The 15,034-nt window shown below is 45.0% G+C and overlaps 1 long non-coding RNA gene across 1 annotated transcript; it reads left to right on the top strand.

Moving 5' to 3' along the window:
- Positions 1-375: 375 nt before the first annotated feature.
- On the top strand, positions 376-12,789 carry LOC149873344 (uncharacterized). Its single transcript, XR_016439856.1, has 3 exons — positions 376-670; positions 11,476-11,634; positions 12,243-12,789. It is a non-coding gene; the product is annotated as an uncharacterized LOC149873344 (long non-coding RNA).
- The last annotated feature ends 2,245 nt before the right edge of the window (positions 12,790-15,034 follow it).

Raw genomic sequence — 15,034 nt, 5'->3', positions numbered from 1 at the left:
TCAGAAAATGCCTGAGTGGTACAGGTGCGTGTGCCTTAGGAGAATCACTACTGCACGATCATTTCACATAGACATGATAAGAGCACATATGCGATTCTAGGAAGAGACTTCTTAAAAAAAAACAAACTAGGCAAAAAATCTAAAGTTGTTTCACAATGTTCTTGTAATTACAGGTGGTGAAAATTCAAATAGAGATGAACCTGTTCATCTAGAAAGTCTACAAAACTCTGATGGGAGACTCCTGACCTAGTTTTTAAAAAAGAAAAAAAAAAACAGGCCCTAATCACTTCTCATTGGATTACAAGCATGAAATACAGTCACTGACTGAAGAGAGAGGGGGGAAAATAATGCAACAATAGGTTATCAAAACTTCCATCCAAGAAGGTGTGCACATTTGATTCCTGGATTCCTGAACATGGGATGGGTCTCTGGAGCTGGCCATCTATATGTTGTTTGACTGGATTTGTCCAGACGCCCCACCAAGTTCCAGGATTCCCCGCAGAACAGGCAGTGCTGTTTTCTTGTTTCATGCTCTGTGCCACTACAGACCCATTCCCTATACATAAACCGTTCTATATAACTCCAGAGACAAGAATGGCCCCATAGACGGATCAGACAGCACTCCCTGAGGAAGTAATTCTTTGCAATGTATGCTTTCAGCCAGAGCTGAGTAAGTATTTTTTTTTCTTCCATTTTCTGGCTGAACAAAAAATTGAAAACAAAAATTACTCTCATTTAAGTACATTTTCAAGGTAACTCCTTACAAATTGAAAATTGAAATGTTTCATTCTGAAGTACTGAAACAAACCATTTAGACTTAAAATGATTTTCAGCCAAAGCAATTTAATAAATATAATATGGATTCACAAACCTGGCTCTGAATAAGTTTCAGCAAACAAAATTTCAGTTAAAATATGTAAGCAACATAAAATGAAAACATTGTGTGAATATCACACCACTTTTAACACTTTAAAATATTTTCTAGACAGAGAGAAGCATTTTATTTCTTTTATCTGGAGTCTAGTAATGACCAGAACAGTTGCCAGTGCTCTCTGGATCCCATAGCTCACTAAAACCTCAGTCCTAGCCTGGACACTGATTAACTCAGTCATCCCTGCAAACAAAACACATTTTCAAACAGCTTCTGTTTGCCTAGAAGATAAAAACTATAAATTATTCTGTATAATCAGTCTCCTGTATTACAGTTCTTGTCAGCTTATGTTATATGTGAATAACAAACCAATTTTAGATCAACAGATTCTAAAAAAGAGGAAAAACCCATGAAGTGTGTCGAACATTAGCTGGCTGGAACCAAAATAATAAGCAATCTTGCTAAGAGAATATGATCCTTGTCCTAGGGAAAGGCTGTTCTGCACAAATAAGAAAGCAGAAATACATGAATGCCAAATATAAGTGACACCATTCCCAGTGCAGAAAGGAAAGAAGAAGACAGCATATTGTAGTGAATCTCAAAGGATAAACAACAAACGTCAGTGAAGAAAGCATACAAGCAATAAGTCCCTGTTAATATTTCCCCACTTGCCATGATGTTCTTTACACATACTTGGTGTCTTCTTTTTTGGTACTATCTGTACTGAAAGTGATGTCCTGGTCAAGTTCCCCCTGCTAGACAGTCACCGCACAGATTATTTGTGTCCCAACGTGTTGGATTTAGCATCGTAGTGCAACTACTGCCTCTGGCTTTAGGTCTTTAGGCTCATTCTTAAGGGACAGAATCTACATTCTGACAACCAAGAGCCTGTAGTTCAGCTGGCTACGTCCTATGACTACTAGTGCCAGGCTTCAAAGGCATTCCAGTATGTAGCTTAATTATACCCTTTCCCAGAGCTCTCACTTTGCAGGCACTTTGGTTCACAGTTTATTTCTTTGGGGACACGTGATAGTTGAAGCACACAGCACACAGGCTTTGCTATCATGTCAGGGAGCACTGCTGTACCATAGCCCCTCTCATCCTCAGACCTGGCAGGAGGAAGAGCGACTGGCATAAGAATCAGTAATACAACTAATACCATCAGAAAGTTTATCTGTGATGGAAATTCTTCTGTAGCCAGCTACAATCATAATCTTTCCATTCTGTGCCAATCAAAGTGACAGGATGAACTGGAGGGGTCCCTCCCATCCTGAATATTAGGAAATTGTACAACTTTCGCTCTAAGACTACTACTAGCAACTGTGGGAACATCAGTGTAGACTTGGCTGACTTCCATATTGGGCCTGAATTCCAATGGGGAGAGCCACAGGTCTAATTATGGAGAGCTGCTAAATCTGGAAAGTCCTCACTTTTGGGGGAGCCCTCTTGGACAAAGTGTTGGTGGCCATTTAGGGCAAGCAAGTTCAAATCTGAACTCCAGTGAGCAGTAATCAACTAACTTTATCACCTAGTAGGGCTGATCAGCGGGTCATCTTATAAAAGGGGCTGAAGATTACAAAAAGCTACCTCAGTTGACAATATTAGACAGAAAGAGAGAAGAGACCAGAAATAAAAAGCTGGCTGAAGGTGTTAGAGACAACTTTTCACTTTCTGGAAAAGAACCCATGTACATGCTGAGGATGTCAAATCCAAAATCTTAAACAAACATTTGTTTTTAAGTTAAGATTTGCATTAATCTATTCTATAGACACATCACCCCCCTCCGCTCCTCCAATCCCTGGCCATATATAATGGGCTTCCAATTTTTGGGAAAAAAAGTTTTGTATACTGATGTGGTTTCTTCCAGGAAAGCTGGGAGCTCTAGATTCAGTATGGAGGGGATAAAGCCTTCAATGGCTCGTGCCTGCATACCTAAGGGACAGCCTTCCCGCTTCTCCCTTTGGCTGACATGATGCTCCCTCAGGTGGGCTGAGAACAACCTCCTGTAAATACCATCTGCACGCCAAGGCCATTTGGTTAAAAAAAAAAAGGGTGCAAAGTCGTTTTAAGTAGTTGGCCTCAGTTCTGGAATTCCATCTCCCTTGTGGCATGTCTGAGGCTGATCTAGACATTTTCAGTAAGTACCAAAAAATCTTTTTTATTTGGGCAGTTGTGTAGCAGGAAGAATTAAGTTTTGTGACACTGTTTGGGGAGTTTGTTGTTTATTACATACTATTCCAGTTCAATGTTTTGCCTGTTTTGATACATTTATCTTCGGTTTTATTGTAAGTGTCACCCCTCTTTGTACTGTACGAGGGAATTGTTCAAATGCAACCTGAGCATGCCTGGTAGGGTGACAGACAGATAATGCATCTATCTTGGGAAACATACTCAGTGCGGGTATCATGGTGGCTGGCAGCCATGTTGGGAGTATAACTGAGATCAAGGGGAGTAAACACAATCTTAGCAACCAGGTTGGAGAATGTATGGCAATTGCCGCTCGGAGGGAAGTGTTCCAAGGGAAATTTCTGTGAACAGAGACAGGGTCTGGTTGACTGAGATGGACTGTCTTTTTATTTTATTTTTTCTACAAAAAAACACTGGCTGATCAGTGCTGGGGGAACTCTAGCTCCTACTCGAAGAGGAGTAACATACCTGTCCAGAATCCTAGAAACTGAAAAAGGTTGAGGGGAATTTTAAAAACTTTTACTTCAACCTGAGAAACATGCATCCTGCTCTGCGCTCCTGCTGGAGAAAGAAATTGACCACCAAAGCTAAGTACAGACAGTCAAAAAGCCTAAGGCTGAATCAATCCAATCTTTGCAGGTTAGTCTATGCTGCATAGCTTGAACCTATAAGCTAGAGTTTCCCAACTTTTTGGTTCTGGTGGCACACTTACCGGACTCTCCCAGCCCACGGCACACTGGCTGAATACAGAGTGAGGCGGAAGGAGGGTGGGGGGTGGCGAGCATCCGGGTGTGGAGTGGAGTGGAGGAGGGAAGGGGGGGGCGAGCAGCCTGGTGCAGAGTGGGAAGGACACAGCGCACAGATGTAAATCACTGGCTGGAGCCCCCCCCCGGTCTGTCTGCCTGTCTGTCTGCAGCAGCAGCAGCAGCAGGTGGGGGTGTAGCTCCAGCCAGCAGGGGGCGTGGCTCCAGCCCAAAATTCCATGGCACACCAGTGTGTCGCAGCACATTGGTTGGAAATGCTACTATAAGCAAGTGCACAGACATGCACTTTTGATTCCAGAAATGCAGTCACGTGCCTGCAGTGGCCCAGGCCAAATGCTGGGGGGCAGTAGAGCATGCCTCCCTGCTTGGCTGGAGCAGACAGTTTGGGCTGAGGCTAGCCCACCCATTGTGTGCAGGGAGGTTTGTGGGGAAGGTGCAAAGTATCCTAGGATGCTGGGGGACTATAAGTTAACTTGACTCTGGAAGGGATTTGGGACAGAAGTTCAATAAACTGATTGAACCTAAATCGGTTATGTCTGATACTACATCCATCCAATTTATCTTAAACCAGTTTTGGCCATTTGGAAAACAGTTTGTGTGTACTAAACTTCTGTTGTGTTACAGATCTTAACCAGTTTCTGATCACTTATACAAGTTTGTGAGTAATTTCTTTCCTTAGCTCAACACATTGGATCCATCCAGAAGCTTCAGAGGTGGCGGATTCAATCTACACTAACTGAGAGCAGCTCTCACAAATTTGAATAGCCCCAGTAAGAGGGTGGTTGGTTCCACATAAGCTGCAGTTTCCTGTGTAAGCTGCAGTTTCCTGAGCTTTTTCTGGGGAGGATGGCATATAAAATCTAGTAAATAACAGAGATAATAAGAGAATCTGGCAGAAGCATCCACTAACCCTGTTAGGTAATTTGAACAAGCTGCCTGGTGGGTCTGCCAGATGTAACAGGCTTTAATCAATCCACAGTGGAATGTGTTAGCATCTGACACTGGCTTGCTCATTTCCTCTAAGAAAAGGAAGAAAGCTATGGCTAGGTCTGAGCTCTTTAACTGGAACAGGTTCACTCTTCACCTTTTCCAAATGGGTTTTTGCCTGTCATGTGGTCACTAGAAACCTCAGAAGACAACAGAATATCCCCTTCTTCCCCCATGAGTTCAAACCTTACAAACTCTCCAAACTGGTCAGGAACAGGTAGAGTACTACAGGTGTTTCCGCATTCTAAGTAGCAAAGATTTTCTTTCAGCTGCCAATGCTGTGATTGTAATAAGCGTGCCAGCTGACGACCTATGCATACAGTCTGCTATAAAAGACAAGTCAGAACCCGTACTCCATTTGTTTATGTTAAATTAATGTTTGATTTACTATTATTAGTCCTCTGAACAGAAATGACAAATGCTGTGTACTGCATGCATGGTGCTGTAATATTTATACAGCATACAGATGCATTTCCTTGTCTGCCTCACCCAGCACAGTATGAAATGACTAAAAATGTCACAACTTTTCCTTCAACCCCACCCAAGAATTCATACTGACAGGGGAGCCTCCCTACAATCCCCTCTAGCCCCCGCCCCCGCCCCACCTAGAAAAAAAAATCCTCCTCTCTCTCTAGCTTACATACCACAGCCTGTTCAGTGGCCTTAAAGACTATGGCACTGCACCACAAATTTAAGATCTCATTGAATCAGTAGTCACTAAGCTGACTCTAGTGTCTCTGAGATTTGTCTGCTGTCAAGTAAAAGTAATCTAGTGCCACCTATAGACCTCAACATACCAGGTTCCCAAGAAATGTACCCATGTAAAGCACAGAGAAGTTGCCCACCCCAGGAGTTTACAGATTATAGATTACATGTTGAATCTTTTACAGATTATAGATTACATGTCGAATCTTTTAGAGTAGAAATCTCAGTTGTCTCAAACCCTGAGAGCTCATGGGGCAGACCCGCCAAATTCCGTAAAACTGGAGACAGTAGTCTGGGTTAAAGAGGAAGAGTGAGACTATCCACTGAGGGCAACGCCAGGGCAAGTTGAGAGTTGACTTACTCTTTGGACATGGTTATGCTACAGAATGTTACTTGGTTTAACCTTGGGATATGAAGCACCAACGCAGGTGCCATAATGCTGACTGCGGTGTAGTGGTCAGTGGAGAGCCGGTCAAGTCACATTCAGAATCATATTAATTGTGAACAAGTTTCACTCCTGTTTTGGTCTACACCATGGAGTTTTCAACCTTTTTTAAGGAGTGTACCCCCTCTGGTGGCAGATGTAGAATGGGGGTGGTGGCAGGGCTGTGCCACAGTCAGACGTGGAGCAGAGGGAGGGGGGTGGCAGTGGCCAGATGCAGAGTGGCGGGGAGGAGCTTGCACACAGTTGTGTGGTGGTGGACGGCCACTACATGCAAGCCCCCCTCCGTCCAGCCTGCAGAGGGAAGCCGCTGCCCTGGCCCCCCAACCCAGCCCTTCTCTTAAGAAGCAGCAGTGTGGGGTGGTGGGTGGCAGAGCTCGGTCCCTGCCCACCCACACGTCCCGCCTAGCACCTTTCCAAGTACCCTCAGGGGTTCATGTACCCCCAGTTGACAACCCCTGGTCTATACCAATTGTACATGGCCTCTTCTGTTATAGGACTCTTTCCTCAGGAGGATTTACGTCACAGATAGATATCTGATAGAAGAATGTCCAGACTTATCTGTTGTTTGTAATGCCCACTCTTAGAAGTTGTTCTCTTGCCTGCACTTGTCAGTGGAGAGACTGTCAGAAGCTGTGAGACTTCCTGAATATGGCAAAAAATGATCATTCTTACTTCTTCAAAGAGCTCTTTTTGATGAATCACTATGAAGTTCCCTTTTCTGGAAGATGTTTCCTGTCAGGAGCTTCACATCAAACATCCTCAACAAGCCACAAAATGTTCCCATGATAAAATGGTAGACTGCATAGACTTCATGGGAAAAATACGTGATATGCTTCAAAGTTACAAGGTGCCTCATTATGCTCCTTTAAAAAACCTTTACTTTGGCATACCATCTACAAAGAAACTAGAAAATGGTGAAGACCCTGGTACAGACACTGCTTTTTATCAGTTACTTTTACTAAATATAAGGTAGTATACAAATTATGCATTCCTGTTTAAAGCTTTTCAAAATGTACCTGGAATATATACAGGATATTTAATGTGGCATGCTTATATGATAGCATTTCAGAAGGGAGGAGATAATTGTTCAAGATGACATGGGAGCGCACAGGCAATCAGACCAACCAGGATAATCAGCACAGTTGCATGGGATCCAGTGGGAAGACCTGGCAGAGTTGCAACAGTGTAGAAGTTATTTTGGGATAAAGGAGCATCTATTTCTACTTTGTTGTAGATCAATTCATCCTGCAAGTCAAAGAACCCTGCTTCCCACATGGACTTAATAATGACTGTCACAGTGCCAGATGATTTGCAACAGCTATAAAAATAATTGTGTGTGGATGTAAATCACTCATACAAAATAATTCAAGTTAGTCCATGACTAATTTCAAGCATCAACAAGCTTTAACTCTGAGTTGACTGTGTTAGTCTGGGGGTTGGGAAACCCAGACAAAGAGAAAAAGCAAGCACAGTTTCCACTAACATACAAGGTGAGTGTTTGGATTCCAGAGCAGGCTGAAAGCTGAGATCAACAGGAAGGGCATGCAAGGTTGATCAGCCATACACAATGCAGGAGGTGCTGCTGTAGTCATCAAGAATTAGCACAGGGGCTTCCGCCAAAGGACAGAAAGACAGCAATGTCCTTAACACCACAAAAGAAAGTATAAACAAAATGCATATCACTGAGCACACCAGTGTAGAACTGGCAGGACATCCCACTAATTTCAAAACTAATTCCCCCAGATTAACCAGAGTAGGCAAGAACAGAATCTGACCTCAGGTGCATTCATTTTCCTCAGATGATCTGTGAGGGAGTCACCTCAATAGATTACTTACCTGCACATCCGTTAGAAAGGAAGAGCCACATATCAACTTCTTAAAACACAACAAAAATAATTGTAACATACTACATTTATTTGCACATTGACTTACATGTCAGTTTAGGGGTGTTTGGCAAGGAAAGCTCATTTACTCACTTTTCAGTGTCAGTGAAGTCCAGTGAGCCTATTTGGGTCAAAAGAGATCAAATGTCTAAGGGACATAACTGAGCAGTAAAGCACAGCTGTGATACTTTGGAATCATTCTGTAGGCAACTTCTCCAAAGCACACTGCTGGCAGAAAGCTGGATGTAGTTTCTTTCATGCAATGTATAAACCTGTTTCTGTCAACGGTTTCTAAATTAGAGCTCTTAAGGTTTACTGGGGGTGTTAGAATTGTAAGCTTAGCAAAATGTGTGTGGAAACCGGATGGGTTATTTATAAAGGCCTCCAATGTAAATATTGATGAGCCTCCTGTTCAGCTAATTTACCCAGCACAGACGCACTGTATCTGTGAACCAGAAATGTAAGAAGCTTAGCCAACAATGATGCTCTTTGTATAATGAAAGCCAGTCTTTGAGGTTTGCAGCCTCTGTAATCAGGGCTGCCTGACATGGGGGATATGAAAGTGTCAAGGCAGCTCCATGTCAGTGCTTTCTCTCTTGGCTCATTTACATGGACATTTTTACCCCTTTTCCAAAGACAGCTTATATCTAAAAAGTGGATGGCAAGGGGTTATTTCCCCACCTAAAGCCCATTGCTTTCTATGGTCTTCCCCTATAACACCTACAGATGGTTTGGAAACCACAGGTCCCTTGATTCTTTATGTGGGGAGGGGGGAACCCAGAGGAGTTTCTAGTTGACGGTGGATGTACTGTGCCGTTCACAGCTGGCGGCATTGGAGCCCTCTGCAAGTCCTTTTCAGCCATTCACAGGCTGTTCTGCATACACTGCCTCTCAGTCTATTCACTCTATGATGGTGTGCAAAGGATTCCAGCTCTCTAGTCCCAGGCCTTACATAAGACAGTGAGGACTGTGGGGAGTTTGTGGAAGGCATGGGAGAAGGATGTCAAAGGGATGGGATCTTATTTGAAAACCCTTCCCCCTGCAGGTGTTACTTTCTCTCTATGTGCTTTGTCAAGGCAATTATAGTAGTGTCTTCAATATATTATTTCTATGAGATACCAGCATCAGGCTGGAAACCAGCTACATTTGTCACCATCTTTAGAAGGGCATAACACATTGTCCCTATGGAAGTCAGGCTATGTGGCTCTTGAGGCTGGGAGAAGGGAGCTTGAGACTGAGAAGAATGGAAGGGCTAAATGCATAAATAGGAAGTGAATAGGAAATGATGTCTCAGGTGTATTCTCCATCACAACAGTATATCCCCATTGGCTTTGATCAGCTTTCTTCTTCTGCATCAGTGAAACTGATTCAGAGTTAGATCTGCTATTATTTTGGAAGAAACACATTACCCTTTGTAACAGACTTTTTCAGCTACAGCTTGGTACCATGAAACTTAAGAACTCTAGAATAAAATGGCATGCATTCTCTTGGCTCTCATAGGTACCTAGTATAGTCAAAGGACTGTGAAACTTCCATTTAGATACCAAGCTGGATCTCCATGTTTCCACTGGCTGAAATTAGCATGAGGTTATTCCAAGTAGAGACTGAAGGATTTTAAGACAGCAGTTTTATATCCCACACATCTGATATGTTCTCAGCATTACCAAGATAAAACATGAGTTAAAGTGGAGTAAATTGTTTGAATGTAGACTGATTTTTGGAACAAGTAAGATACGGGGCCTGATTACATGCTTGTGAAGAGACTTTGGTTTAAAACCTAATGCTAAAACTTATTAGTAAACAAATCTGTCTAAAATGTCATTGAAACCTGCCTATTCAAAGTCAGAATACTCCTTTGGAGAAAGTCGGGTTCAATGAAGCACTTACTAGAATGCTGACAGGGGCTCAGCAGACGTCTGCCCACTTTCCTCCAGTTCATCCACCTCACAACTCAGCTCCTGAACTTCCTCAGTTAGAGATCATAGGACTTCTAATGTGTGTGGCTCCAGAGCCAGCTGCCAGATGGACCAGTTTGAAGTCAGGGACTGCAGATCTCCAGGGTCTGTAGAACCAAAGCAGCCCATCCAGTCTATTCAGGGCCCAATTCCCTTTGTGAGAGAAAGTTGGACTTTTTTTTAGGTGTCATTCTTAAGTAGAACAGAATCTGGCTTCCACAAATCTTAGTCCTCCATGAAGCAGGATTACCTTTCTTACCCACTTTAATGGCTAGGGACAGAAATTAGACATAAACCAGTTTAAGTGATCAGAAACTGATTTAAATCTGTAATAGAATAAAAGCTCATAAACTAGTTTCAAAATGGCTGAACCGGTTTATGAAACTTCTGTCCTAGACCCCTTCCTGGCTCAAGTTAAATCACGGTACCCCAGCATGCTTTCCAGCCCTGGGCTGGGCTGTGCTGTCTGCTCCAGAGAGCAAGGCTGGCCTCACCCCTCTGCTCCCTAGCTGGAGTGGTGAGGGCTGGCTGACAAAGGGGCGGGGGGTGCAAAACCAGCTGGGAATGCAGTCCAGTCTACAGAGGGGAGGGGGAGCAAACCCAGTCTGGGGTCTGGGGCCAGGGAGGAGGGTTAAACACCCCTACCCCCACTCAAACTTACTGGAAGAGGTAAGTGGAAGAGAAAGTGATAAGCAATCTTGCAGAGTCCTGCTGTTGTGATTCTGGCCTGCAAATCCCAGCGATATTGGGGCAGCAGGAAGAGGAAGTGAACACACAGATGGAAAGCCATGCTGTAGCACCCTCCAGCTTCTGGCCTGAGCCACTAAAGGTACGTGGCTGCATTTCCTGTATCTAAGGTAAATGCCTGTTCACTTCTGTTTCAATTTAATCTGTGCAGATTAAACTAACTTGCTGTTGTATATGAATTTTGTAGGGTTAAAGCAAGGCTTTGTAATGCTAAAAGTGAGGCCATTTCTTTGTCCTTTCGCCTCCATTTCATAAAAGCAGACACAACACTTACGAGACAGCGAGGAGGAAAAACGGGTACTGTGTGAGGGTTACTGATAAGATATGAAACTTAGCTGAATCCAGTCAACAGGGGAGTCTCATCAACAGGAGAAACTTGAAAGTTGGGCATGATTTGTTTTTGTTAGATAAAGAAACATCTTGAGACAAAATATAGGGGGCATGTAATTCACGAGAGTTAAACTTTGGTGTTCATGCTCACAGTGCTGCTTGATTGGACAGAATAGTGATTTAGTTAATAGATGATTGGGTATTTTTACAAGCACGAGCTAATCACGAACTAACACTTATGCACTTAGAAAGTATAAAAAAGTATTATAACTAGTAGGCGGGGTCCCTCTCTGTAGAGGCCCCTTGCTCAAGCAAATAAAGATTCTGTATTTTACTTCGGATATTTGCTCTGCGTGATCATTGCCCCAGCCTAAAGCGAACTGCACGTGGCTTTGAGAGCGTAATTCATAACATTGCAAAGACTGAATCAATACAGCCTTGGGCTTTTTCACTGTCTGTAGCCTCTGCAATTGTTTATTCCACATAGGAACGAATGATGCAGCCAGGGGCAGCCCAGACCATTGTCATGAGTGACTACAAGGCTCTAGGGCCCAAGCTCAAGGAGGCCGGGCACAGGTGATTTTCTCTTCTATTCTTCCAGTGAGCAGACATGGACGGTGCCACAAGGCATGAATCAGTGAGGTCAACTGACAGCTTCAGAGCTGGTGTTACCAGGTGGGCATTGGGTTCTTGGACCGTGACCCACATTTCCACACAGAGGACATGCTCGGGTGGGACGGGCTTCATCTCTCCCCAAAAGGTAAGTGTGTTTTTTCTTCCAGGCTGGCTGATCTCACATAGTGAGCTTGAAACTAGGTTTGCCGGGGGATGGGGACACAGAGGAACATGAGGACACTTTGCTGCCAAACCAGGTGATGTGCGCAGGTAGTACCCAGTTAAGTGACAGGGGCCAGGGCAGGCTTAGGAACAAAGGGGCGGCACATGCTCTTATAGGAGGCCTCAAATACCTCTACACAAATGCTCAAAGCATGGGGAATAAGCAGGAGGAACTTGCCCTCCTGCTAGCTAGCAAAAAACCCAGACCTAGTGGGGCTCACAGAAACCTGGTGGGATTCTAGCCATGACTGGGCAGAGGACATTGAGGGATACAGGCTGTACAGGCAAGACAGAGCAGGGAAGAAGGCGGGGGGGTGTAGTGCTCTACATCAAAGAGCAATACACAATCTCAGTGATCAGGATGGGGTCGGAGTTGGGGCAAACTGAGGCACTCTGGGTAAGATTTCAAGGGGGTTGTGGGGAAAGGGACTTGATAGTGGGTGTTGTGAAAGACCAGAAGATACTCACCTTGCATGGCCTCTTGATTGCAAGCCTGGGAATAACACCAATGAATTTTCCTTGCTATGGCAGAAACTGCCGGTGCACACCAGATCCTCTTTAACACCTTGCCAGGTGAAGCGTATTGGTGGATTGCAACAGCAGGAGTATATGCGGGGTTGATCAGGGGCCCAGAGAGAGGGGAGTGAAGCAAAGATGACAGACAGCATGGAAGAGGTCCACACCCTGCTGGAGTCTGAAGATGCAGGAGAGGCGAATACAGGGCCAGAAGGCTTTTTGGAATCTTGGAGGAATCCTCAGAAGGATAGGAAATGAAGGAATGGGCACTCTCTACTTCAGATACAAAGTCCTTTTCTTTTGTTTGAACATTTGATTAAACTCCACCACCAGCTAATCAAGCAGATGCTTTGGCAATTAAGGTGGAAAGGATGGGAGGCATGGGTGTTCCTTTTCCCCAACTCGGTCTTCCCTTTTTTTCTCTCCCTACTCATTGGGAGTGGTGGTGATCTTCACTGGCAACCTAGTGCCCCAGATGGCAGGGATCAACTTAGAAGAAGAAAAGAGGGGCGGATGCTCCCTTCCAAGGAGTTCTGCACAGATTAACTGCCTCTGGTCACCAATTAAGCTGGGCATGTTGGCAATCAGAGGGAAGGGGAGAACCAGCAATAAGGGAAGATGGGCCAAGCAGAGAAGGCTACCCTAATCCCATTGACAAAAGAGAAAAGAGAAAAAAAAGAGGATCTGTTGGGTCCCAATAAATTTTCTTTCTAGTTTTCACTCATAACATTTGTCATTTTTCTGTGTTCTTCATCAGCACGAAGATCTGGGAGTGAGCCAGCTCTCAGTGGGGATCAGGGTGATAACACCAACACCTCCCTCACTCTTCTCACCCTTCCATCTTGAATAACCATCAAACAAAAATTAAAAGTCATGGCAGGTGGAAACATATGGGAGAAAGAGAGGGGAGTCACCCTTGGTCTAGCTGGAGGGGGCACGATGTGCAGAGGAGTGCCAGTGAACCCCCATAGGGTACAAGGACCCACGCCCTTCCGAAGGGGCTACCCAACAGGCATTTACCGCCTCACCAGGTTCACAGTCAGCTCTCAAAGGCTGTAAAGTCAAGGGATGTGGTTGTCATGGGTGACCTAAACTACCCAGACACCTGCTGGGAGAAGTAGTCAGCCAGGTCCAACCACAAAAGTAGGTTCCTAGCTGTGATACAGGAGGTGCATAGTCCGACCAGGGGAAATGCCTTGCTGGACTTGGTCCTTGCCACAGGTGACGACCTGGTGAGGGGTCTGCGGGTACTCGACCACCTGGGTGACAGTGATCATCGCCTGCTGCAATTTACTATCCAGTGCAGGGTGGTGAAAGTAAGCAGTAAGGCAAAAGTCCTCAACTTCAGGATGGCCAACTTCAATGAGCAAAGAAGATTAGTAGGAGAGACACTGGGGTCTTGGAGCCTTAATGAGATGGGAGTCCAAGATGGGTGGTTGTTCCTCAAGGAGACGATCCTCTGAGCCCAAAGGGAGTCCACCCCAATGTGTACCAAGGGAGGCAGGAGTGCTAAAAAGCCCCCATGGCTTGGCAATAGCATCCAGGAATGCTTGAGGGCAAAAAATGAGGCATACAATCAGTGGAAGCAAGGGACTGTCACCAGGGAGGATTACACCTCCATTGCTCATGACTGCAGGGGGGCTGTTAGGAAGGCTAATGGAGAGATGGAGCTAGGGCTAGTGACCAGAATTAGGGATAACAAAAAGTCCTTTTTCAAATACATAGGGAGTAAGATGGGGTAACGTGGGGCCCCTGCAGGATAGGCTTGGCAATTTGGTGATTGCAGCAAATGAAAAAGCTGCAACGAATTCTTTGCCTCCATATTCCTGTGAAATGACCGAGACATTTCCCCCACTAGGATTATGGATGGACCCAGGGCAGGCACCGCCATGCCTAGGGTCAGGGACGACCTAGTTAGGGAACTTTTGGAAGGGTTGGACATATTTAAATCAGTAGGTCCAGATGCTCTCCTCCTGAGGGTGTTAAGGGAATTGGCAGGGGTCATAGTGGGACCCCTGGCACAGCTTTATGAGCACTCATAGGGCTCTGGCCAGGTACCAGAGGATTGGAAAAGGGCCAATGTGGTCCCCATTTACAAGAAGAGGAGAACGAAGGACCAGGTAACTATAGGCCCATTAGTCTCATCTCGGTACTTAGGAAGACCTTTGAGAAAATTATCAAGAAGCACATCTGCAAGGGGCCAGCAGGAGAGGTAATGCTCAGGGGCAACCAACATGGGTTCACTGAGGGCAGATCCTGCCTGATTAACTTGGTTTCCTTTTATGATCAGGTCACAAAGTCCCTGGATGAGAGCATTGAGGTGGATGTCATCTTTCTGGACTTTAAGAAGGCCTTTGACACTGTTTCCCACCACATTCTGTTACAAATACAAGGTGACTGCAGCACTGATTCCTATACAGTCAGATGGGTGGCAAATTGGCTAGATGGTCACACCCAGAGAGTGGTGGTGGACAGGTTGTTTTCAACCTGGAGGGATGTGGGCAGTGGAGTCCCCCAGGGCTCAGGCCTGGGGCCTGTACTGTTCAACATCTTTACCAGCAAACTGGATGTGGGTGTAGAAAGCACACTGTCCAAATTCGCTGATGACATCAAGTTGTGGGGAGAAGTGGGCATGCTGAAGGGGAGGGACAGAATCCAGCTCGATCTAGACAGGTTACAGAGGTGGGTGGATGAGAATAGTATGGAATTCAACGCAGAGAAGTGCAAGGTGCTGCATCTAGGGAGAAGGAACCAGCAACACACCTATAGGCAAGGGAGCACTCTTCTTGTCAACATGGTGGCAGAAA

The sequence above is a fragment of the Crocodylus siamensis genome, chromosome 1 (genome assembly GCF_052110815.1).
Source record: "Crocodylus siamensis isolate JL-2025a chromosome 1, ASM5211081v1, whole genome shotgun sequence".
Lineage (NCBI taxonomy): Eukaryota > Metazoa > Chordata > Crocodylia > Crocodylidae > Crocodylus > Crocodylus siamensis.
Note: the sequence above shows the minus strand (reverse complement) of the source record. Positions and strands in the feature narration are given on the sequence as shown.